At 33.3% G+C, this 26,647-nt stretch overlaps 1 protein-coding gene and 1 non-coding gene across 2 annotated transcripts in view; both read right to left on the reverse strand.

The window, feature by feature from the left end:
* LOC119641043 (centaurin-gamma-1A) overlaps nucleotides 1-21,058 on the reverse strand; it is a 243,715-nt gene extending 222,657 nt beyond the window's left edge. Inside the window, exon 1 of the mRNA XM_038039464.1 lies at nucleotides 20,706-21,058. The gene's annotated coding sequence lies outside the window, so the exon portion shown is untranslated. The remainder of the gene's footprint in view (nucleotides 1-20,705) is intronic.
* On the reverse strand, nucleotides 442-568 carry Trnal-caa. Its single transcript has 2 exons — nucleotides 531-568; nucleotides 442-486 (listed from the first exon to the last, which is right to left on the reverse strand). It is a non-coding gene; the product is annotated as a tRNA-Leu (tRNA).
* Nucleotides 21,059-26,647: the final 5,589 nt, after the last annotated feature.

Consider the following 26,647-nt stretch of genomic DNA (forward strand, 5'->3'; position numbering starts at 1 on the left):
TAAAAGCTGATGTTCATCCAACTTATAGGTTTTTGCATTGTTGTCATATTTCACATCACAGTCTGTTTTAATAATTTCTTTCGTTAGTTTAGTTTTAACATTCTTATTAATCCTCATTATTTGGTCATGTATTCAATGACTTTATATTTTAATGGATTCCAAGAATATACAACAAAAGTGCAACTGTATAACATAAAAAAAATGCGTTCATTCATGTGGCACGTTATTATGAAAAAGATCATCAATTTTTCCACCGTTGAGGTGGTTTAGTTCTCCCAAATTGTTGCTATAGGTATTTATGAAAAGACCAGGTCACAAGTTTAAGCAACGCTTGAAAATTTAAAAAGAGTTTCTAATAAAATCGTTCATATATGATATGAAGCACCAGAAAAAAAAAAAAAAAAACTTTTTGCATGAAAAAAATTCTTTAAAAAAGAAACCTGTCAGAAGTGGGATTCGAACCCACGCCCTCAGAGAGGACCAGAACGCTCATACTTTAATACCTATGAAAACAAAGGCAAGTTATTACACTTGAGTCTGGCGCCTTAGACCGCTCGGCCATCCTGACATACGACGAGCGCTGGTAATATGAAGTATATAAAGTTTTTAGTTACTTTTAATTGAAAGAGCCTCTTTAAAAATATTCTAATGTAAAAGAAAGAATAAATAAAAACTGTAAAAGAAAAGAATGATTGTCGCAAAATTTAAACGATAAAAACAAGTAAAACAAAGTTTTATTCACCTTGAGGCGAATTTTTCATAACTATTAAATCGAGCAAGTATATGAAAAGAAAGTTGTAAGCAAGTTAGTTCGACAGTCAATGCATGAGATGGCTATTAAATAAGACTTAAAATGATAATACGAAAGAGTTTTCGCCTTTGAGTAACTTTTCATGCATGAGACAGCAGCGACACATCTCTAATCAGACAAAATGAATTTATATTTTAAGTCTGCCGACATAATTCAATTCTTAAACGTAAATAAAAGACGATGAACGGTCGACCGTGAATAATGTTACAAGCTTAATCTCAAGACTCTAGACTAAAAGAAGAGGAAAATTCTCTAGTATTCGAAAAATATTGTCCGCCTAACTTTGCTGCATATTTTTATGATATGATGAAAAATGGTAAGAAAAATGGGCATTATCACAATAAAGTAATAGCATGAAAACCTTTTGCATGGTTAGAAATAATATTGTTAACTATTTACGTCTTGCAATCTTCACTTTCATTACTATGAAATTAGTAACATTTCAGACGGACAATAGCTCAATTAAGCATTTGAGAACTGTGCCAAAGTCTAAATGACGTTCTTTAGATTATACGTTATTTTTTCGAATGCTACAGACTTTGGGAGCAAGTGAAACTGTCTTTAGCTGTAGGAAAGAAAATTATGCAAATTTGATGTGATAATATTAGCCAGTGTGATGATTTCACGAATTAAACCTTTTTTCAGAAATAGTTACATTTGAAAATATACTTAATATATATTGTATTGCTAGCGACCTTGCCTTTTCTAACTTTGTTTACCTTTGCTTTGAAAAATGAATTACTGTTTTAATTATTGTTTTAATTCTTATCAGAAGTTATAAAAAAAAATTTAATAAACAAGAACAAGGCCTTACGTATTTTGATTAATTTTCTAGAATGTTTTATAAAAACTCTTTCAAATAAAAGTATTTCTAAAATTAATACCTAAAAATAACATACTATATATATTTACCATCTAATTTACAGAAAAACCTCCTGCGAATCACACTACCTCCTATAAACCTGCTATATGTTCCAAAAGTTGAAAGGTAAAATTTGGAAATTATTGATAATTGCTATTTTTGGGGATTTACAAACAATCAATTGACAAAACCTAATGTATCGTCAAGTGGAATGTCCCGAATTAAAAAGTTTTTAATAGAAAAGATAACGGGTTCGATTAAAAGTGAACATAATTTTCTTTCTTCTTCACGTTATTTGCTTATAACCTAATAGCAGATTATAATGTCCGTTCTTCTAGCTAGCGGTAAGATGTTAGGCGCCATCAGATCGCAAAATAAAGTAAATACAACGACACTTAAAAGACATTGGCAGAACAAGCTTCGTGCTCCGGCCGACTAAAGATTGGACTCTGGTTTATGTTTTACACAAAGTATCATCTAATTACAGAAAACAGTGCGTGTAAATGTTAGCAATAGATAGCAGTAAGCCTCTTTTACATCTCAAATAATGCTTGAAATTGTTAATAAATGTCAGTTAATTCAGTCAGTTAATTAAAAATCTTAAAGCAATATTCTCTATGGTTATCACGTTTAACAGGGACAACCCCGTGTCCGTAAAACTAATAGGAAAAAACATGCTATTCTGTTAAAATGAAACATATCTTTCGTGTTTTATGAATTAATGGAGAATGTTTTATAGGGACATGTATTTTAATAAGTTTTTGCTCTGCTAAGAAGAATATGTATAATGTTTAATGTAAACCTAAAAGCATTTTGTTCTATCCGTTCTATTAAAAAAGACCAATAAAAGCTTCAAAAAATCAAAAATCTAAAACGCTTTTTTCCTTAACAGTAACCACCACAATATATGGCAGCATATTAGATCACCCATTACGATGGTAACAGAAAACATTAAGGCTTATTTTTGATAGTCTTTTAAAAAAAAACAACAAAAAACAAAAGCTCGTGACCCTTTTAAATTTTTTAAATTAACAAAAAGTAAATTGACATCTAAAGAGGTACCTATGTTTTCATTTGATCATCAAACATTCTCAAAACAAAAAAAGGAGGTTCTTACTTCTAACGCGGACTTATTTCTACATGTGATTCCAACCGGTTCTAATGGCAACTTCCTGTTCAATCGAATCCTTTCAGCTATCGAAAATTGAGAAAAAATATTACATTTTGGTAGAACCCTGCACACGCATTTCAAAGTGCGCACATTCCGCCCATATAATGTATATATGTTCATAACATACATATGAATATATAACAATCATAATACATATGAACATATAAATTGAAGGTTCAAATTTTTCTTAGCTACTTCAAAACCGAACAAAAATACCGAATGAAAGCTTCAAAAATTTTATTATATATCATTTTACAACTAGCGAAACGCTTGCAGTGGTAGGCGTTTAAGATTCGTCTTAAGCTGTCTATAGTTTTAATATTTGTTTTTATTTATCTCTTAAATTTTAGCATAGAGATGCAGTACAGCCTATTTTTTCCTCTTTTCTTTTGAAACATACACATAACTATATATAAATGAAACCGGTTTTTTTGTGGTTTCCTATAGAATCACATAAAAGCAATTTTAATGTAGTTTACTACTACTACTACCAATACTGCTATGTTCCTTTACGAGATAGTTTTTGTTATCGTTGCTGTTGTTTTGGTTGCGCGATGAGGACGAATATTAAAAGAGAACTCAAAGTTCGCTAACAACACAGAATTGAGTCAAATCTGTGGAAAAACAGGTTTTTTATGTTTATCTGTTTAACTGACAATGCTACTGCAGCTCTATGCCTGAACGTTCGCTATTTGTGTTATAGTTTTTAAATCATGTGACTGGCATTTTATTTAGATTTTCATTGTTTTTTTTTTTTTTTTTTAACGTTGATTTTTTGTACGCAACCTTAACCGCTAAATATGTTAACAACTGAACATTTTGTATATATTAAATGAAAAAGGGTTACTGTTTTAATTGTTTTTTTTTTTTAATTTTCATTTGTAATTTATTCCTTAATTTAATCTTTATAAAAAGGTGCTGAATGCATTTAAATGTTACGAATTCATTAAATTGTAGTCAACAAGATTTTATTTTTTTAATTTTATGTTATTTTTATTTGTTTTATGGATTTAAAGAATGGAAAACCCCTTTCGCGATCACCAAAAGATGTCACAATTTTCGGCAGCAAATACTCTTTCCTTTTATTTCTTTGTTTAAAGCAAACAATGCAAAGTCAGTATAATAATAATCATCGTCTGACAAATATCGCTCATGTTGATTAAAGCCGACAATAATTAGAATTTTGAAGATAATCTTTATGGGAAACTTATGTAGACAAAATCGCCTTTGAAGTGTAAAACTTTTGCTAGTCTCTACTCTATAATATGATAAAAGTGTGCTCGCATGATTTTTGTAACAGTCAATATGCTTTCTAAAAGCAGCATGCACTTATTCAGAGTACCACGTTCTAACAGCGCCACCTTCTGATTACTAGCTGAATTGCAATTGTATATCGTTCACTGTTGTCCTGACAATCACCCAAATTTTGTGGCTTTTGAAAACAGATTCCAATATTTCTGTCGAAATTGAAGCCGGTAGATCGATTTTTGCGGCTAGTAAAATGTTTACGCGGGCGGACAGACGGACGTATTCAAATCGATTCAGAATTTGACGCTGATAATGAATGTATTTGCTTTATGGGGTGTCTGGGGCCTACTTCTGGGTGCTGCAAAGATTTTGAGAAAATATAAATATAGCGGTCGTTTATTGGTACGAAATGCATGTATTTGACACGATTACATTCTCTCTCTTTAATTGTTACGATGAATGAGAAATGACCCTTAGTTGTAAAACTAAAGTTAAGCTACAAACATAGGCAACAATTTTTTTCAACTTGTTAAACATGAACATAAATGCGAATTTAACTAACAAGCAAGGCCACTTACCATATCTCTTAACAGACCTCTGTTAAGGGCCCTAACAGGCTTTTGTTAAATATTTAAAGTTAACATAAAGTTGGCATTGGAAGCCTACTCCGGCCTTATTATGCAACGGAAATGTTTTTGTGGACACCGCATGAATCTATATGAGAATGCCTTTCAAATAAGCTAAACAAATTAAAATTCTGCTTATAGGAGCTATTTTATTTCAAAAAAAACGTAGAAGTAAAGGCAGACCGCCAAAGTAGTTCACATAAATTTATAACTTTACTAAAAATCAAAACTTTATGTCATTGTTAATTTCTCCCAAGTCTTATTAACATGCAGGACGCTGTAGTTGTTCAAATGCGCAATATGAAATATTTCAAATACGCCAGAATTTTTATGCCTTAAAGGATGTTAAGAGTTATCAGAAAAGCGCGATTTCATTACGCTGTTCAGGATCCATCACAGCCAAAATCCTCTTTATATATCACTACCTTCCCTAATCGAGTTACAACATTATAGTCGCGCAAAGGCGGCTGTGCAACACATTACATCACTTCGCCTAATACAATTTTTCATGTATTTTCATCACAAAATACCAAAAATTACACTTTGTGTCCGCGTAAGGATATGCTTTATATGGAAACTTATGTCTGAAAGAAGGCCCACAAAGTCAATTGACATGGTAGAAATTTACCACAACTATTTTCCTATTTAAAAATCTTATAATTTTTTATTTATTGCCGCAAGAAAGTACTAAAAATTAAATCTTATTGGAATATGAAGGTCTTCTTTTCATGGGACCCTTCACATGGGCTAGGGTTCAAAAATCGACAAGCTTCATTTAGATTTCATGAAGTTAGTTTTTTTTCAAATCGTTATTGTCGTTAAATTAGATATTAACGTAAATTAATTAATTACTTTAGCGGTTTCTCCATACATATAATACTTTCTCGCCTCTATAGAACTCATCTAATCCTACCTATTTATGTTTTTATTTACCATTGGATAATGTTGCTTAAGTTTTACGCAAATAAATACATAAACAAGTAAATCAAATAATTAAAGGTGAATTTATATCAAGTCTTTCATAGTGGTACATATATCTACAAAAACTTTGTACGGCTTCTACTGCAGATGCTGCAGGGCATAACTACTGAACACAAAATGGGTCAAATGGTTCCCTTTACAGAACTCAGTGCACGTTCTTATAAAGTTTGCGTTATTTCCTTTCTTAGTTTGGCGCTTATATTTATGAAATTGTAAGAGTTTATACGAAACAGGGCAGTTTATGTCCACAGAAAAGCCCATTAACATTTCAGAGTCCTGAAATTTTAGAACTTGAAAGTAATGACCAAAAGGCAAAAAGTTTTTGAAAATGCCCAAAGATGTCTTCTTTCAATATATTTCCAATAATTTTAGCAAATACTATGGCGTTACGCTTAGTAAAAATTCAGTACATTTTGTTTACGAGTTTTTAACTGTAAAATTTTTCGCAGATTAAATGTTTGCAGAAGCTTTTGTACCGTCAAGACTTCCTTTCTTTCTTTTGGCCGCTTTCTATGAAATGAATGAAGTTTTGTACGCCAATCGTTTAAGAAGCTTTTACGGCAAATTAAACAAAACCCTTGAGGAAAGTTATACAATAGTCCTATCTCTATGTGATAAGTATTTCGTGAAAGAAATGTCTGATCTCTTCGTTAATGGTGGTTGACAAATAATAGATGGGAAAGATTATTAAAATATTGAAATATGTAATCATATATATAAACAAAATAGAAAAAGAGAAAAATGAAGGCAATGCAAAATTTGACAATAAATCACAATTGTTAACGTAAAAGGGGCAACATTGGATATTTTTCAAAAGTCAATTCTTCTCGCACATTTCTTTATTTTTCTGATTACAATTCGGCTGGTTGCAGTGTTGTTTTAACACCTTTTATTATTGCATATAAAAGTTCTTTTCATGATATTACACATCATGCATATTTCTGCATTTCATGGTGGTGCTTGCTTATGAAATTGTTAGCACATCTTTTAGACACAACAACATAAACATTGACTTCCTTTATGTGCAGCAACGTCGTGTTCGGTTTTGTTTCAATTTTGCATATTTCCTTATTTTCTGTTGTTATTTTCCCTATTCATCATGCAGCTAAAGTTTCGATTTTATGCAATTTTTGCAAAATTTTCACAACATGCATCAACTTCCTTCTTTTTAGAGTCCTTTACTCTTCGGCCTGAGTGCATGAATTGCACTGAGGGCCAAGGTATATCTGTGTGACTAACGAGAACGAAGGGAAAGTAAGAAAAAAATTCCATATGAACTTTTTTTTTAATATTGTTGTGATTTTTCGAGGTTTTTTTAAGGGTTTAATGTTTTTGTCCTTTTTATTTTCTGCCTACTTGCGTCTGTGTCCACTCTGCTTCGTTAGGTATGTGTGAGAGAGCTTTTGATTTGAGGTTTTGCTGGGTAACAGAACAATTTATAGTTGTCAGCAATCGTTTTGATATCATTTCTGATTTCATTTTGTCTGCTTTTTTTCTACATTTGTGTAAAGAGGACAATTTATTATTGTCCTTGTTGGTGCTACTAGGGTAATGGTTATTAGCTTTTCTCCTTTCGTTTTATTAGTTAATTTCAGGCACTGAGTCTGCATTCGAAAGCTTTTCAACTGCATATGGGCATCTGGGCTTACTGGCTGCGTATTGCTGTTATTGTGGTTGATCAAATCACACAAGCTGGGTGAATGTTAAAATTTATGTGATAAGCTGCCAGGATAGTTTTGCATGAATGAAATGAATTTGTAACAATTTGCACGCGAGTTGGAAATTAAATGGGAATTCCGTTGTTTAGGGCAAACATTTTTATCGAAGGATTGCGAATAATAACTCAGTTACGCCGTTCGGTAAACATCTCTTGCCAACCGCGTGAAACTTATTATATAAATATTATGAAATCACGCAAATATACAACTTTGTTTTTTGTAAATAGCCACAGAGGAGATGTCCACTATATATATATATGAACAACGCGGTAATGGTCAAGGAGAAAAAGTTGTGGAAAGGAACGTAGTTACCTTGTAGGCCTTTTAAGTGGATTGGTAAGTGGGGGTAAATAGGCTTTTGCCAATCCAATATCCACCGAAGCTGCGGCCAGACGACAATTTAGTACACCGGCATGATAATCCCAATTCTTATCTGCTACGCTACGCGACTACCCAAAATGATGGATAATGGTGGAAATCTAGACACACCCAAAGGTAGCAAAATAGAACGGTAGTATAAATTGCTTGACATTGATGCTATGAATGTGGACAATCGTCCAACGCCATCTGCCACACAACTCGTGAAAGATGGGTCTGCAATATAGAAAATTTTAAATGACATCTCTTATTGAAAGATTCCCAGAGGTGGGATTTAGCTATATTCGCATGCTCGTATATGTTCACTAGTAATCTGTTATTGAAATTGTCAAAATACCGAAAATCAAAACAGACAATTCATACATACATACAAAATACTTCCTAAATATTTTCATCAACAAGCTACTAATATACATTCGAGGTAGAAAGTATGCGGAATTATTAAACGAAAAAGTAAAAAAAGAAATTTATCTTCAAAACAAATTGACTTGACTCATTTCTGAATGAATCTTACATAGAGTGCTTGGAATATGACTTTGAGCTTCTTTCGAAATTTTTGTTGGTCTCGAAACATCTTCTTCTAAGCGGTATTAGAAATAGAAAATGTAAAACATGATATGACCAATTTTAGGTACGGTCTTTGCCTGATCACATTAGTCGTGGTTTCGATTCGTGCTTTGAATGAAATTTGACCCTCAAATAACCCATCTAACCATGATATATTTGTTGCTCTAAACAAATATCGGAATGTTGCGAACAGCTTTAAAATACAAAAGTGGTGTAAGTCCACTTTATAACTTATAGAGATACTTAAGGGCGTGCGTTTGAATAGTATTTGAAAAGAATAGGCATATGCAGTAGTTTTAGGTTATTTAAATAAAAAATTTACTTAAGTTTGTAATCTAATGGCGGTGAAAGCACTAATTAAAACTAATTGGTAACTTCAAATGAACTTACTCTACTTTCGAAATCACCAAAATATGGAAATCATACATTTATTATATATCGCACGCGACACGGGTTGGCACGACAATAGAAAGATTCGAATATTATGTTTTCAAATTATGTGAACCAAATGTTATGTCTCTGCAGAAAGCGGACATCGTTTCCAAAGTAGTTACATTTATTATTTCATTAACTACGCAAATTCGTTTTCATAAAATAACTTTGAAGGATTCTTTTCAAAATATGTTCATAGATAAAAACATCACGACACTATTTTCAAAGTAACAGTCTTGCAAACAGTCTTGCAGTCCCGCGGTAACTTCTTGACTACGTACATATTGTTGCCGTTGCGATAATCATTAAAAATCTTAAATCATTTATCAAGCATTTGAATGCTTTATATAATGCCAATATGATTACGCTTCTACTTGCTCTGCTGAGCTGTCTGATGGTTGTTCCTCGATAGTTCCCAATGCTTGGAGAGTTTTGGTGCAGAAAATGTTATTTATGTAAACGTTTCATTAAAACGTCATATCAGAAATTTCTCACAAAGTGTTGTTGAGTTTTGTAAAATTCCACTTATCTTTTCTATAGATTTTTATCACTTTTTCTTCTTTCATATGGCTTGGGATGGTCTTCTGTCTGCAGAAAAAAGGAAGTCACTTTTTTTTTTGTTACGATCATTTGCTTTTTGGCCATTACTCAAACATTTGTAGCAAAAAAGAGAAAAATTGGAAGAAAGTTTTGCTATTTATCGATTTACTTTTTTTTGTTTGGTATCAGTATAACATCGTGTCTGCTAGTGATGCTTTACGCACAGATCTGTTGAAAATACGTTGAACGTGTGGAAGTAAACGTATTAGCACAAAACATCTTTTTTTTATTTAAACAATTCCTACACATTCGTATATATGCAAGTATGTGGTACGTATACACTCGTGCAGCATTTATAAGGTTTTAATTTTATTTGGCTACTTTGCTATTGTTTTTTAGGTATTTGGTTCATCTTATGATTGGTTTGTTGCTTGGTTAGTTTTGCGGTTATTCATGTGCTCGCTTATTCTTCCATATAATTCTTTTGTTCTAACCAGCTACCCAAACGTTAGCCTTTTTTTTTCTTTTCAGCGGAGATAAAGAGTTTTACTATGAAAAAACCATGCAAGAAACTAGAAACCAAAACTGCAATTCATTAAATCCCCTACCATGTCGTTTTAGCTTTTACTTATTGGGGTTTTGCTTTTGGGTTTTTATATTCAGCACCAAAGGTTTTCAGATATACTCCGCTTGTCAAAGCGTTTACAGCAAATAAGACGACCGATGTTCAGAGACTCTCTCTGATAAGTAGAAAACTTTGAATATCTTTGATAAACTTTCTCCCGATTGCAAAAATTAAAAGATCACTTTTTGGTTTGGTATAGAATATTAACTAAATTGGTCAAAGAAAACGACATCACTACAGTACAACCTTAAACCGACTTGATGTTTTTACTCGCAGATTGCAAAATTTATAAAACAATAAAAATGTCACGGTGTTCGTACAAAACAAGTAAAAGTTTTATAGTCGGGAAAAGCCCATCATCAAATACTATACACCACTTTCCTTAACATAATCCTTCATATATTTTTTTGTAAATTAAACTTAATTTCCACGTAAGCGCAGTTTTTATAAAAAAGAGGACCCGACATGCGCCTGCACAATAAATTTTCCTATCAAAGAACTTACTATTATTCATCTTTCCTCCTCATAACGAATTAAAAATTACACTTTGTTGTTGTATAAAGGCATATATTTCATGAAATTTCTTCTGCGGGATAGTGTGTTAATTGAAATATGGTACATATGATTTTTATGTCAAACTACCATCACGGAGCAATTGTCAGGCGTGTTTCCCTGCGCAGATCTGTTTTTCGTAGCAACGGCTATATACAGAAACGGGTTTAAAACGTTAGCCCATGCGATCCAAATTTACCACATGAATTTAACCGAAATACTATTACTAGTAGTTCGATAACAGTTTAAAATTCGGCCAAAGCCGAATACAATTTTTCACTTTCTTTTTTGGAAAGAGTTAAACCTACTTTACATACCAGCAGGGACAGAAAATTGAATATAATAGAAGCCTTTATATTCATCACAACCACACGATTTCGAATCAGCTTCTCTAAATTCAGTCTAGAATACGCAGTTATATGCTTTGCAATTATTTTGTGTCAACGAACATACAGACGTAGAAACGGCTTTTCATTTGAGAATATCGTTTATCATATATTTTTTCGCACGACGTTTGGTATGCAAGGAGGAAGGGCCGGCAGTAAATAATTTTTTAACAAACATTGTACAACAATACAACCCTGGATATCATGTTCAATGTATGGAGATGGAAATTGGAAAACGTTCCATTTAATTTCGTTGGGAAAACATTTGAGTTGTACGTAGTTGCTTTAGTCAAAATTTTGAGTTCGATATCGTCATTTTAAGACAGCGAGCCGCATTAAATTTTAAAATTAAACGCGCATCAATCATGTTATTGCTCACGGATATGCTAAAATTATTTTCAACATGCAACAGCATTTTCTTAGTTGTTTCACAAAATGTACTCGTGCTGTAGAGTCTTTTTCCACATTACAATACGATTTATTTTCAATACACACGTACATATTTACGCCAGATATTACCCACCTCACCCTTAGCGCTTTAAATATTTGCCTTAGTAGTTGAGATGCCCCACTACCCACTTACTCGACTTTTTACTTCATTGAAACAGCATTCCACAAAAGGCTTTGCTTACCTCTTAGCTGGACTTGAAACCCAATTACCCTACTCTTGAAAAATTCTGTTTGTTTTTAAAAGGAAGTTAGGAAACTATGAATTCCTTGTCTGGACTCTTTTTTCAGAAGTACAAATTATCAAATTTGCTATGAAATATCAATGTTCTAATTGTGGGTTTAAAGAAAGACGATTTTAATGATTCACTTACTTACTTTGTAGGTAGATAATAGACCGCACTTATGTTTTATTGTCGTAATATTGTAGTCCAATATTTATGTGAAAAGACTATGAAGATAAATTGAAATTTAACTGGAAAAAATACGTCTGAAGCGGAAATAATACCGGAGCTCTGTAAATGACCTAACAAGGCTCTGTTAAATATTTAGAATTGAGATATAATTGGATTTGGAAGTCGACTTCGCCCATATTGAAAAATGGAAAATAAATTTGTGGACACTTCATGAATCCGTTTGGAAATGCCTTTCGATTAAGCTAATGAAATCTAAAGTTTTCTTTCAAGAATTCACGTCACGTTAGTGCAATGATATGAAGGCGATAAGCTAAACTATGTACCTTTGGTTATTGTGTTTCCTGAATCATATTAATTTAGTTCAGATGACTGTTGATAAATAAGAAAGTTTACTGCCACTTGGTTCTTAACATGTCTTTTACGTTTCAATACAATCAACTCAAGAGTTATAGTCACAAAAATAGATAAATATCCGACTATCAACACCTCGCTCTCTACGATAGGTAAGAGAATTTTCTCAAAAATTCAAAGTGGATTTTCTACTGAAAAGCTACGGGCTTAAATCGAAGCACCTAAATTCTTGCTAAAGCTGCAAAACCTTAAGTAAAGTGGACAACAAAAACATATGCAACACGTACCGGGTTTTGCAATAAGCAAATTACTTAATGATAGTGAGAGCCATATACATGAACCAACCCTTGAGAAGACCCTAAGTTAAATTTCATGCCATTTACTTAGTTAGTACCTGTGAGGCAGCCAAAAGAAGTAGACAACTTGGATTATTTTGTCCCCAATGAAGAAAAACGCAATTTTGTAATTAAACACGATGCTTTAAAAAATAAAACATCGAAAGAAATTGAAAAAGATATGGTAAGCGCTATGAGAAATCTATTCAGAAATCTATCTAGATTAAGTAAGCATTTGATACTAAATATGAAATTTTAATATTAAATATTTGGCGGCTGACGTGACCGTAGAAATGCAACAAGGTCGAGTTATGATTGCACGATTTAAAAAACCCATGATACGATTAAGCTACGGGCAGTCATGATCATTTCATACGGATCCGTGCTTGATATTTGGCGCAGGAAACTAGGTGCAAACAACGGTTATTGCATCAACTGACAATCGCCCAAAAACACGTTCGTGTGATCATCACAATAAATAATCCAAGAACGTTAAAGGCCATTTGATCTGAATTCATCATCGTCACGTAACTGTTACGTAAAACATATACGAATTTGCCACGAGATATGCGAATCACGTGATATATTAAAAGAATGACGTTTGTCGCATCTAAGTCCATCAAAGCGGAAAAGGGTTCAGTGAGATATGTATGGCATAACGTGCATCGACTACCTTTATATCCAGGGTGATAGGTGAACAATAAAAGGCCGCACTTAAAGATGAAAAAATCCATTTCATCATGATAACATATCAATTCATTAATCAAACCTAACGAAGACTAAATTGTATGAACTAGAATATGCACTGCTTGTGCAGCCGTCCTACTTTTCAAATTAAGCCCGATAGCCCTACATATATGGCCTTAAGAATGGTTGTCTAGCGAGCTTTTCGTGTGCAACGAAGCCATGGAAATGTAAAACAAATAGTGCTTTGGACTGTTCGACAAATCTTATCTTAAAAGGTATACAAACATTGAGCTAAAATGAGCAGAAGTATTTTACTGTTTCTATGTCTATCAGGTAATTTACTTATTGATCATTGATGATATTTAATTGAAATATAAAAACGATGCATTCTCGACATGCTTGTAGTTAACCTGCAGGTGTTTAATAAGTTCAAGTTTAATTAACCATGAACTTATACCAAATACCATTCGAATAGACGTTAGCTCGGCGTGGAACAGATCGAATGGTGCATAAAAGAAAATTCGACACAAGCCAGTAATTTCTGTCTCGTTTCGCTAAGAATTTTTAAATTAATAATTAAGGGAAAAGTGTGTTTCGATCTCAATAGAAACATTTTGAAAATCAACTATTAACATATTACATTACCAGCTATATTATATATAACGTTTGTTTAGTTATCTCGTCAAGTTTTGTTTAGCCAGTAGCACTTTGCAAGAAATAGGAGTGAGTTGTATAGCTGGGCATAATACAGAAAATAATGTGATAGAAGACTAATCGAGGCATTTATAAAAAGAAAACCGCATTTAGCTTATAAGCATTCGTAGGCAAATATGTTTGATCAAACGTCGCTTTCCAAAAACAAGTGCAACTAATTATGTAGCACTTGAATTCATAGGTTATCTGATCGCTGAGAGTATGTTTAACACAACTTATTGACATAGTTTGTGCGATAATTTGGTATAAAAAGGAAATGTTTCCTGGAATTAATTTCCTCTCCCTTTTTTTCTATAGCCATCGCCAAACGGAAGCATAGTAATGATAACGTTACCCTTGTAAAATCTTCCAATACGAATTGGAGAATCCACATATCTAGCGTCGAATCGATTACTTAGTGATTTTTCCAAGAGATAACGAATTGGAATTACATGTAAACATATTTCAAACTGCAACTTATCTCTATGAGAGCACTATCTTTATATTTTACTCAACAATGTAGATTATTGTCTTGGAGTATATTTGGGGAGCTTTGGATTGGTCGACTTATATACCAAAGAAACGACAAACACACGAAACATATTTACTTTTGTTTGCTTAATTCGAAGGATACTGATGCTATGTCGTGATGGCTGATGAACAATGGTTGCGTGATGCCATCCAAAGTGCAAAGAAGCGTTGGCTGAATATACCTAGCGCTACAGTGTAAAATGTATTATGAGTTGCTGAAAGGAAACTATTTCTAAGAAATGCAACCGCTAGCAATTGATGCAATTTAACCGAAAAATGGACACAATATATCATAAAATCATGGCACGCATGATAATGTCATGATTTTTTAGCACGCCTTCTTTCGGGGCCGTATGAAAAAACCCCGGAGAACCTTAAACGCACTTAGAACAAATGTGCTACGTTCCTATGTATATTCGCCAGATATTACTTGACATCTGGTTAGCACTAGTTTCTATGGATGACAAGTGGAATGGTTATTCTTATGCCTTGAAATAAGCGCTTTTTTCGCAAAAGGCCCTCAAGGTTTTAACTCTGCACCTTACCAATTTGTTCAGCTGTATGACTGTCCAATCGTCTTTTATTAAAATTCTTCAGGCTGCTTATATTAGAAGAATGGACACTGCACTAGTTTAATTTTAGTAAATCCCTTTGAAAGTAATCTTGCTGTGCCCATAAGGCAACTCGCAATATCTAAATTCTGAAAAAACCGGACTCAAGATATTTTCATGTATACTCTCGAATTTATAATACAACATCTACTAATTTAAAATTTGCGGTTATTCTGACAGGCCCTTATGATAAACTCATTCGTTTATAGGTCCCCGAATGCGACCATGTTCAGATTCACTTTACGCGTTTTGCATATATTTATCTAAAACATATTCAAAGCCGTCGAGATGCCAGGCGGGAGAGCAAGCTAAAGATTAAATACAATACAATACAATAGAAATGAACTTCCGTTTTACTATAACTTCCTTTCAGGGTGTACGAGACACTCAACAATATGCTACCAGTTTTTCTGGCCTTTTGGATTTCCCTAATGCATATACGTGCACACATAAACGCATGTACGCATTTACCAGGTTGACAAAATTTACCTTGCATATCTTAAGTAACACACACGCACAAACATACGATATATTTGTTTTTTTTTTTTTATTTGTTTTAACATATCCAGCATTTTGTTAACTAAGCATTGTGTTTTGCATTTAAATAGGCAGAGAGGTAATCATCAGACAACCAACCCATACCATACCATCATATCATACCATTTTCTATGTAACACTTTACAGTAATAATAAAATGCATTTAGTTACGAAACGGATGGTTTTTGTTGTTACTTTTTGTTGTTGTTATTACCTACTGTGATATGTTTGTATATATTTGGATTTATGTTTTTGTATTGCAACACACCTGACACTGCTCGCACATACATTTTAGCTAAGCTGGGTGCGCGTGAGTTCAACAGAAATATTAAAAAAAAGAGAAAAACCGCATAAACTTACCAACACCAACGCACATATGGACATTTCAGACGGTACATTATTGCATCAAGTGTTTCTCTTTAGTATTTTATTGTCACTTTTTATTTTCTACCTATTGCTCTTCTTCTTCTTGCTTTGTTACTTTTTTTTTAGTCTTTTCTCTTATTACCATATGGCCAAACCTATCGTTTTATATCTATCTATGCCTGTGTCACACACAAATGGAAAAAACGGTCTATTGCAATTTCATGGTTTATTGATGTCAATGACATTGATGTGTGCATGAGTTTATATACCGAAACATGTGGGTGCTCGAATATGTTAGTATTGTAAATGTATTCGGTCGCTTCATATTATAATATGATGGGCTTTTTTTAACGTAGGAAAAACAATTTTTTTTTTTCATTACAAAAGAAAAAAAGGCATAAATCGAGTAAACGTGCTGGTCAAAGTTTGGTTAACGATAAACATACAAAAAATTAAATGCAAAATTTTTAATTTTTATTGAATAAGTCCCTATGCATATTTTTTCTTGTCGTTCCTAGAAATATACCTTAACAGGTTCACGAGCACAAATAATACAGCATTTAAATCTTAAACCCATTTGTTAATCATTTAATTTTATATAGCTATAATATATTAATAAAAGTCAAAGCGCTGTAGTAGGGCATAGCCTTCATCAAAATTTTGTCAAAACTGACTAAATATTACTATATAAAATACTAAATATGTACTAAATAATGAAGGGAATTATATAATTAATCCATCCAAGCCTACACATAAACATCGGTGACTCGGTCAGTTCGAAAACGATCATTTTGAAATCGCCAATAAAGGTAATAGAAATATTGAAAATCAGGAAGAACATTAGACAAAACTTCGTGCAAAAATCTAGAAGGTAATGGACAAAATTTAAAGTCTTGGGCAGCCTTCCAACTTTTACGAGTGATTAAAATGACTTAATAAGTGGCATAAGTCAGAGAAGAGCTTTCAATATGCAATGAATAGTATAGTACCTACCGGAAAACGCAGAGAATGCTTATCCTCTGACTGCTCGCAAGGACCCATCAAGCTGTTTCGTGGCGTCTATGACTATTCCAAAATCCCGGGGACATGATCTAAAGATGTGTAGCCACTGACTAAACTGCGAGATTGTTACCCTTAATCATTTTCTCTTTCTGAGACCTCAGAATCACTAGTGGTGGAAATAATTTTGCTCTCTGATTTGCCACGCTGATCATTTGTATATAACCTTGTGCCATCGGTCACCATCTATAGTATCTACATATGTGTATCAGAAGGCCTTAATAAATATGTGTATATTTTTGATTAACATCCAATTATTAGCAGATCCCGCCATATACGTTTACTCATCTGTGTGCTTCCGTCCATCCCTTTTTCACACTTCCCCGATACTGGGAGCCGTAAATATAATTGTAGTTTATATCGACATATGCCTCGTAAATTCCAATTGAAACAAATAAAAAAAAATTTTTACCAATAAATAACACAATTGCACAATTGTCTATTTGAAATTTAATTTAAATATTAGTCCAGGAGAACTATAAGTGCGATATAAATCGCCCATCTTATAAACTAAGGTGTGACAATAAAATATTTGCTATTTTCATATTCTAATTTTAAGTAAAATATTTCTCAGATTCACACATATAATCTTCTGATCTGTTTATTATTTTCTCGCTTAAAATACAAAATGGGTTTAGACAGATTGAATGGCAACAGCGCCAACGGCTGAAAAAAATTACACTAAATAACGATTTTCTCAAATGTCTGCATTTTCCTCATTTGTGCTTTCGTTTAGAAGCATGGAAGTAGACGCTTGTGCCACTGGTGTTTGGTGTTCGTACCTTAAAGAGTCGACGATGATTTATTGAGCAATTTGTTGATGAAAACCATTGCAGCTCTGAAATTCAGTTCTGAATGCAGTTTTTTGGTTATCCGAATCCGACAATCAATGATCATGGCGGCGAATGATCTGGAACATATTTTATTTCAGAAAACTCAAACGGATAAACGAGCTGTAAAGTGTTATAAAAATTTTGTTTCAACCAAAGTTTGACAACTCTGCGGGTGTGCTGTGGTCGAAGAATTGTCTTACTTTGTGTGATGAAATTTTGCAATCCCTTTTTTTATCTTATTGTTTAAAGCCCAATTAATTATAAATGTAAGAAAGAATTTAAATTATTTGGATTATATTGAACCCCAATGAACTTCAATAAGTCTCTTTGTTTTTTTTTCTTGCTTGTTTACACTTCTTCTCTTGGTTTGCTCTTTATTTAATATGCCACTAGCCGTGCGAAGTTTACGTCTAACTTGTTCGCATTGCAAAAGTTTTTGCCATGCGAAGTGTGCAGGTATCAATGGCGATGCTGCAGATGCAATCCTAGATTCTTCGAGAGGTTAACGTTTGTCGTGTCCTGACTGTAGGAAGCGGGATATTGACTTCTATAAATCTGTTCATGGAGATAAGGAACGGGTTTTCTGGCTTAAGCTAAAATCTCCTTACTCTGTGTGGATAGTTTAAAAAGATCAAGACAATGTTCGATATCTATCGTTACCAAGAGCGCTCATCTCCTCCCCCAACCTGTAAAAGACCAACTCGTAGTGTAGCGTACGGTACTTCACCACCGCCTTCGCTTAAATGTGATTCGTTGGCTCGTGTGGGTGCCCCATCTTTACCTAAAAAGAACGTTAACGTTTCCGCTATCGTTGGGTCGGTCGGTAATAAAATAATTACAATAAAGCTGGATAGACCTCCTCGTTTTAGATACGCTGAAGTGGCAAGGAAATGGCCTCTCAGTGGTTCCATTCAGGCTACTCTGGGTGCATCTCCAAAAAATAATAATAAAAATAACAAATCCGCCTCTCCCCCTGGCTATATGAGGGGGCCTGCTAGTCACCATGCAGAGCAAATCGCACAAGCTGCACGAGCAAGTGTGGTTACCCCCTCTATATTCTCGCAAACTCAAAATTGTCTGCCTGCAAACCCTATTGTTCCTAGTAGGGATGACGTCTGCTTGACGGGAGTATCCCCCAGAACGGCAATATTCATGTCAAGACTGGCGCTTGACAGTTCTGAGAATAACATAAAAAATTATCTGGCAGCTAAAGTTTCATCTGTCAATTTGAACCTTATGAGAATTTTCAAATTGGCTTCATCTCAATCTAGAGCTGTCTTTCGTTAAACAAACCGTTGTGGTCACTCAAATCATTAATTAAGGAATCCATTACCCAGAATCGACCGTAATACTAATTCGGTAGTTTCATTTTTTCGAGGGACATGGTTTGGCCACTGTGGCCTTTCAAAATTTGCGTATATGTTAGCCTATACCATGTTAAGTATGGAAATTTTCAAAGTCCCATAAAAAAATTCTCCGGGCAAAATTTAATATAACCTGCACACCGTTGGATAAGCTATTAATAAAGGATTCACTGTGTGTTAGTCTCATTTTTTCAAGGGACATGGTTTGGCCACAGTATCTCCGCAAACTTTCGCTTTATCAACCTCATTTATGGCATAGTGTAAAAAAGTTTTGGTTTCGAATATCAATTAATTTACATTCTCGAAAAGTTCTATTTTACTCGTACTTTGAGTTAAATCCCTCCGAGACTTCATTTAACAGAATTCTGTTAAAGGCTTTTCAGAGCTCTGCAAAAAATTGTAGTTTGTGTCTTTGCTAGTAATATTTAAATATAACTTCACACCCTTCGTTATTTTCGAGTTTTCCGAGCAACTTTTATTAACCTTCACTTCATTTCTCCCCCAAATAAATTAAGTTATGATATATTGATATAATAATACTTCAACTTTATTGACGATTTTTTAAAATTGAAAGGTTTCGATATAATATTGTTGTAGATATTACAAAATTTCACAAAAGTCGAACATAACTCCTTTCTTTTTGTCTCTGAATATTTCTTAAGCAAAATGTTCAAATATAGAATCACTGTAAGACGAGGACAGAAACCGAGCGTAATTGCACAACAAAACTGAGCACGGGAATTCAATATTGACGCAGGAAAGATATTATTCGTAACTAAGATGCCGTCTTATATGTCCGCCGGAATGAAATCTGATATTTAAACGTCTTTGATACAAATATGTTTATCAGTATGGTGTATTAATTTTGTTTTTTTTTTTTTTTTCTTACTATTTTGCGGCGTTAGTCGGCGAGAATGAATGAAAAATGCGCTTTACGCTGCTCATAAATATAAACAATTTTCCGGCCTAGGCTGTGACGGGTCTAACATATCGAAAATGTGCAAGGTCGCATACAGCAATAAACGTTTGCGACTTTCGTAAGAAACATCAGCTATCCATGCATATACAATTACACAAATTGTATATACGCTAAAAAATATTTATCTCACTGTACATAAAAGGAATAACGGCAGACATTGCAAATAGTTAGAGAAATAAAAATAAACAAAGATATACTATAGAAAAAAAGAAAAGATGAATAGTGAAAAAGATATCAATGAAACAAAAGAGAAAATTAAAGCGATAGCTTTTACTGCAACGATTTCACTGAACATTTGATCGTTTCTACTAAATGTGCCAAAAACATGGCGGCTGACATCATCTGCGATAGTTATTCAAGATGTTTTGCGAATGTCATCATTTATGCAAATTTCATTAAATTCGTTATACAGAAGTAAACCCACATACACGTGCATGCACGCCTACATTCATAGCTTCTTTCAAATGAATAGACGCTCTAACTTTCTCAATATGTTAAAAAATGAATGGAGAATGAAAGGTTCAGGTTATTTAAGAGCACATAAGTGCAAGGTTGCCTTCATTATTATTATTACTTTTGTTATCTTTGCATTTACTTACCTTCAATGCAAACTACATGATCACGGATTTGTTGAGCGATTTGAGCATCTGTGATGGGTAGTAAATCGATTAAATCGTAGATGGCATAAATTGATGGATGCACGCTTTCAAAGCGTTGTATCTCTTGACGTATAGCTAACGAATTACTGATTAACGGTTGAGATGCTGACGACAGTACCGGTACAGCAACTACAACACCGGCTGTTGCCGGTAAAGCCGGTATAGTTGGTGTTGTAAAATGATGCTGTTGATGCGTTATTTGATGCACTGCCGTCAGTTGCGTATGGTGTGTGGTGTCGGCTATAGCATTAGAATGTTGTTGTTGTTGTTGTTGCTGCTGCTGTTGCTGTTGTTGTTGCTGTTGCTGTTGTTGTTGATGATAATGATGGTGATGACCGTGGTGATGATGATGATTATTAGATTGCAAGTGTTGATGATGATTCCTCAACACCGGCGGTGGCGTTTGATTATGATAATTATTCATGTTCGCCACAATAAATTAATAATAATGTTAATAGCTCTTTGATTTGTTTTTCAATGTTTTTCTTACTTTTACTATTATCGGAAATTTTTCTTAAATTATTTTATTTAAATGACAGATACATTTGCACACAATGGACACACTATAGCACACAAAATGGTCGAATATTATTTCTTTGATTGAATTAGATCCTACGAGAAAAAATAAAGTAATTTTTAAAATTAATAAAAAAAAAAAAATTAATTGAAATCAAAAATTTAGATTAACAACAATTATGTAAAACAATCAGCAAAAATCGGAACATTTCTTCGCCCTTCCGAAGGGCTAACTTCTGCTGGTCCTTAGATTAAGTTTATATTTTTAAAGGTCATTTATCAAATTAGTAACTACCACGAAAAAAAAAAATATATATATGCGCCCCTGGTATGTAGATCTGAAACCGAAATTTACCAATAGGTGAGCTGAGCATGTCAATGTAGTTACTGTCAAACCACGTTATTCGTTTGGCCGCAGTAGAGTCTCAAATTTGCATGTTCTTCCATGTCCATGCTTCGCTAACATACCAAATTTCAAAAAATCGGTGAAAAGAGTTTCCGAAAGAGAGTTTTAATTTTTTTTGCCCATTCGACAGGTACTTTTATATAGATTCACGTGATGTAGGTGAATACAGGTGACATTTTCTAGTTTAGCCGCACTAGTCTCAAATTTGCGCGTTATCCTATATCCATTTTTCGCTAACATGCCAAATTTCAATACACCGTTAAAAATAGCTCCCATAGGCAGAATTTGAATTTGTTTAGTTTGTTTGAAAGGTATTTTCATGTAGATTCGTGAAATGTCCACAAAAATATTTTCCTTTTCTTAATATGGGCGAAGTAGGTTTTGAAATCCAACTATATCTCAATTGTAATTATTTAACAGAGCTTTGCTAAGTCGTTGACAGATTTTTGGTAACAGAAATGGTAGGTGTCTTTGCTAGTTAAATACGAATTTATCTTTACACCCTTAAAATAGAAAAGATTGCGAATTAAGCTGCTAAGTTGTGAGAACGCAATTTGTGAAGAATGCTGCGATCATAGAGAAAACATATACCCAATTTGCAAAGTATAGAATAGAAGTTGCAAGATACGGACAGGCAAATAGGATATGATCAGGAGATTGCAAGAGTCTACAAACGCTTATTCATTGTGTTAATTTTGAATAAATGATCATCATATCTCGTGTGATTAAGCATCATCCTGTTAATAACGAAAATAATGTCATGTCTGAGACCGCAAAAAAACAAGGAATATTTGTGGAAATAAAGAGTATAAGTGGCGGCCATAAAGTAAATTATTCCATCGCTCTTGGCAAGAAAAAACTGAGTGTTTGCTGCCGATCGCCAAAACAAATTCCATCAGATTTTAGGCTATATAATAAAAATCTGATTTCTGTGTGGGTTTACCCGAGGGAAATGATTGCGGACTGACTCTATAAGGAATTCCTTTTGAAGGTGTGTAAGCAGATGGCTTCCAGGATCGCAAAACATGCGGCGGAAAATGTATCACTACGTGGGTGATTTGAGAAATAAGCTTCGATTTGGAAGCCAAAAGCCGCTGCCTGCAATGTCAATCTTCGATCCATCAGTAAAGGTGAGTGAGAAATGCTACCATTCAGTGTCGACCAAGCTCGAGTGGTGGTGATGCGCTTCTGCCGGAGTAACTGTGGCCTTTCTCACTAGTAAAAACTTAATTACTGACCGAAAATATTGAGAACCAAAAGGAATTTTGAATAAGCCATGTACATCAGTTCGTAAAATGCTGAAATTATTAATTTTGTCAGCAAATTTTTTAAAAAAGCAGGGAGGGGAATTCAATGATTAAAAGTCATAAATGAAAGGTAAGGCCGAATGATTCTCAAAAGAAAAAAGTTTATTAGACGAAAAGTTGGAGAGTAAATGAATTCTTTCTTGTGGAGGCATAACGTTTGCCATTTGTTTCAAGCTTAGTGTGTGTACAGATTTGATGCCACCAACAGGCATTGCCATTGAATTCTGCATAATTTCATAAGGTCCTTGGAATGTTCAATAAGAGCGATCTAATTTTGGCCTGACTAACTCGAGATACAGTCTAATCATACAAAGAGGAAATACCATGAAATACCAAAAATGGATTTCAGCACGTTAATGAGCTGAAAACATTGTTTGGCAATTTTGTCAACGTGAGCAGCAGGAGAAAGTTTCGGGGGTAGAACAAAACCTAAAAATGAATGTTTTAACAAACGGAATAGAAGAAGATAAGTAGGATAAGCTAAGTAGGATAAGCAGGATCGCCATTATTTAGTAAAACTAAATCCCTACTTTGGAGAAAATTTTGAATTTGCCTGGTTCGTGAATTGTAAAAGCGACTATCCCAACACACATTACAATGCGGAGATGTCGGACACGAAAAAACAAACGGTTAATTGCAGAATAAGACACATTACAATTAGCTGGAGATGTCGGACCTGAAAAAAAAACAAACTGTTAATTGCACAATAAGACGCATTACAATTAGCTGGAATATAACAACTTATAGATCAAAAGCTCCCAAACGATATGGTGATATTTATTTTTTCTGGAATTCTGGCAGCAACAAACCTCAAAGTATGGAATGGAAAAATTCAGAACGCAGGAACAATCACAGTATGATTCGGAATATTTAATCAGATTCCAAAACCCGACTCGAAAGCAATAAAAAAATTGTAATTACAATTTTTCTTAAAATTTAATTTTTCCAATTATCCACTTTTTCCACAGAGGAGATATTCTACCACACCTGATAGATCAGCGTAGAGCCCTTATAAAATACCGATAAGTTTTATTAAAATATTACAAAGTCATAAAAAATAAGAATAATTATTTCAAAATATATATATAATTACATGTTGATTACGAGGAATTTATGTCAATCCAGAAAGTATTACAAAAGCAGAAGTAAACATTCCCCCAATATGTATACAAACACTATTACACACATGCAAGCGAAGGCATGTAAACAATACAAAAAAAAAACAGCAGAACTCAAACTTATTTTCTTTCTTTCTTATTCCACTCTTTTTACGCTCTTTAATAATTTATGAACTGCGAAAGGTGTGTGTTTTGCTTTTTTTGCATTCTTTCTTCTTTAAAATTATTAATTAATTAATTTGTTGGCAATTGAATGAATTACTTTTTTCATGGTATTAATATTGAAAACAATTTCAACACGTCACATATGCACACATAACTATACATTTTTTATATTACTCCGCGTTTTCTGTTTTTAGCGTATAATATTTCGCATAAGCTCTCGCGACCAGAAAATTTACACATCTTTCTTTTAACGCATTCTAAAAAACACTAAACACCAACAGAAATAATGGTTATATGAAAGAAATCCTCTCAGAGTAAAGAAAATTACAATAAAAATGATAGCAATGGCCAATGATGCCATGTAAAAAATCTGCTATTACGCCTTCACAAAAAAATAAAAAATTGTACCGAAATGACAACTCCATTAAAACAAACCACGGGGTAATCATGCATTGAGAGTTAGCTTACGTTTTGGTTCGATTTGAGATTGCGTATGCGATAGCATTCAGCATTGCTCAATTACCATGGGTTTTTTGGGATCACATAAGCACAAGAGTTTTTATATACGCTCCCCCACACTTGTCAAATTATGCGAAAGCAAGAGTTCACGTATTTATTATTGGTTGCTCTGAATTCATACTGATTGTTTAGAATTGCATCTACAAGAGAGAACATCTGTAAATTGAAAACAAAGTAAATTCCAAACAAAATTGTTTATACATAAACAGCTGAACCAAAACAAAGCACTAAAAAAAGCGAACTAACAAACAAAAAAGAAAAAGAAAGTTATTGACCGAAAAAATATGAGTTATTCCCAAAAACAGAAATTGTAAAACAAGCAAAATTTCTTCTCCTTGAATTTTTTCATAATTTTTTTAAATGAACATATAAGCCACATTTCTTGTTGGCTTAGTCCGTTTAATATCAGCAAACAAAAAAGAAATAAAAATTGAATATACGAAAGGTAAGTAATAATGATGTTAAATGTTAATAAATATTGTTTTGTATTAATTAATATATATCTTTTTGGATCATTTGATGAAAGAAGACCCAACTTTGCAATAGAGAATTATTATGAGAAGGAGGAGGGCTCTGCTCGAAACCTGACGAAAGTGGTAATCGGTAATTTTCCTTTGCTAATTTAATTCTCTTCTTGTGCTCCTTTAATAATTGATTTTACTCCCTTAATATTTGTTGGACCTTGTTTATAAAGCGTCTTTCACTATCGCTAAGCAAACCGGTTGTGTCAAATCGCGTTTACTTTTCTTGGGCGCATCTAACAAAAAAAAAAAAATGCTAAATCTTTTAAACAACAAATCATATAGGTGTATTTACCTGCGCTTCTTAACTAATCGTCTGTATCGCTCTCAGACATTACATACATTCAAGCCGAAAATTGCACAATAAAAGTTTGCTTACCGCGCTACTCCACTGCTGGCAAGCTAAGTGACCATTTCCTTCTCAGCCAACTTGCGAATCTCTTTAATGGTTCACGACACCGTTTAGCTAAAAGCGAGTCGCTACTTCATCAATATTTGATTTGTTGTTTATTTTAACGATTTTGGAAACCACAAACAAAAATAAACAAAAATTTGCTACTCTTTTCTACTTTTTCATTTACACATGGGTGATAGCAACGAAAACGAGAAAAAAGCTTTACGTGACCACAACAAAAACGTTTATCAATTATCGATTTAGTCGTAAACGAAAGTTAACTTTTAGAGGTGCGATTACATTCTAAATTCCTTCGTAATTTAAAAGTAACCCATTTCAGGCTAATTTGAATTCATCCGATCCGAAGTTTTAATTTAAACATATCGCATGCACTCTAATTTTTTGATATTCTCTCGTGTTCTTTTCCCTTACCTTTGAATAGTAGTGTTGTCAGCAATAGTATTTCACCTTTTAAAAGTCGTTTTTACCTAAGATTAATTCCCGTTATCGAACGCTACGTACCTTCGACTATATATGAGACACAGTCGTTAAGGTGTTTTTTTTAAAGTTTATAAATTTATTTTTAAAGTTTATAATTTTAACTAACTTTAATAAAAATTACATTAATTTCAAATTACGAAATAGTATTGCAAATTATTGTAAACCCTTAACCGTTCGTTGTTAAACAGCATGCAAAGGAACAAGAAAATTTTTTCCAAGTCCAAAATTCGATTAATATTAATTAATTACCAGATCTGAAATCAACTCCAAAAATAAAATTGTATTTATTATGTTTGAATATTTGGTTGTTGCGTAATTATAAAAATTTTCGTGTTAAAAATATATAAGAATTAAAAGTTGACATTACTATGAAAACGGCTGTTTTACGTGATATGCACCTAACATGGTAAAAATGGAAAAATTACCTAATATAAA

Source organism: Glossina fuscipes, unplaced genomic scaffold (genome assembly GCF_014805625.2).
Source record: "Glossina fuscipes isolate IAEA_lab_2018 unplaced genomic scaffold, Yale_Gfus_2 142, whole genome shotgun sequence".
NCBI classification, from domain to species: Eukaryota; Metazoa; Arthropoda; class Insecta; order Diptera; family Glossinidae; genus Glossina; species Glossina fuscipes.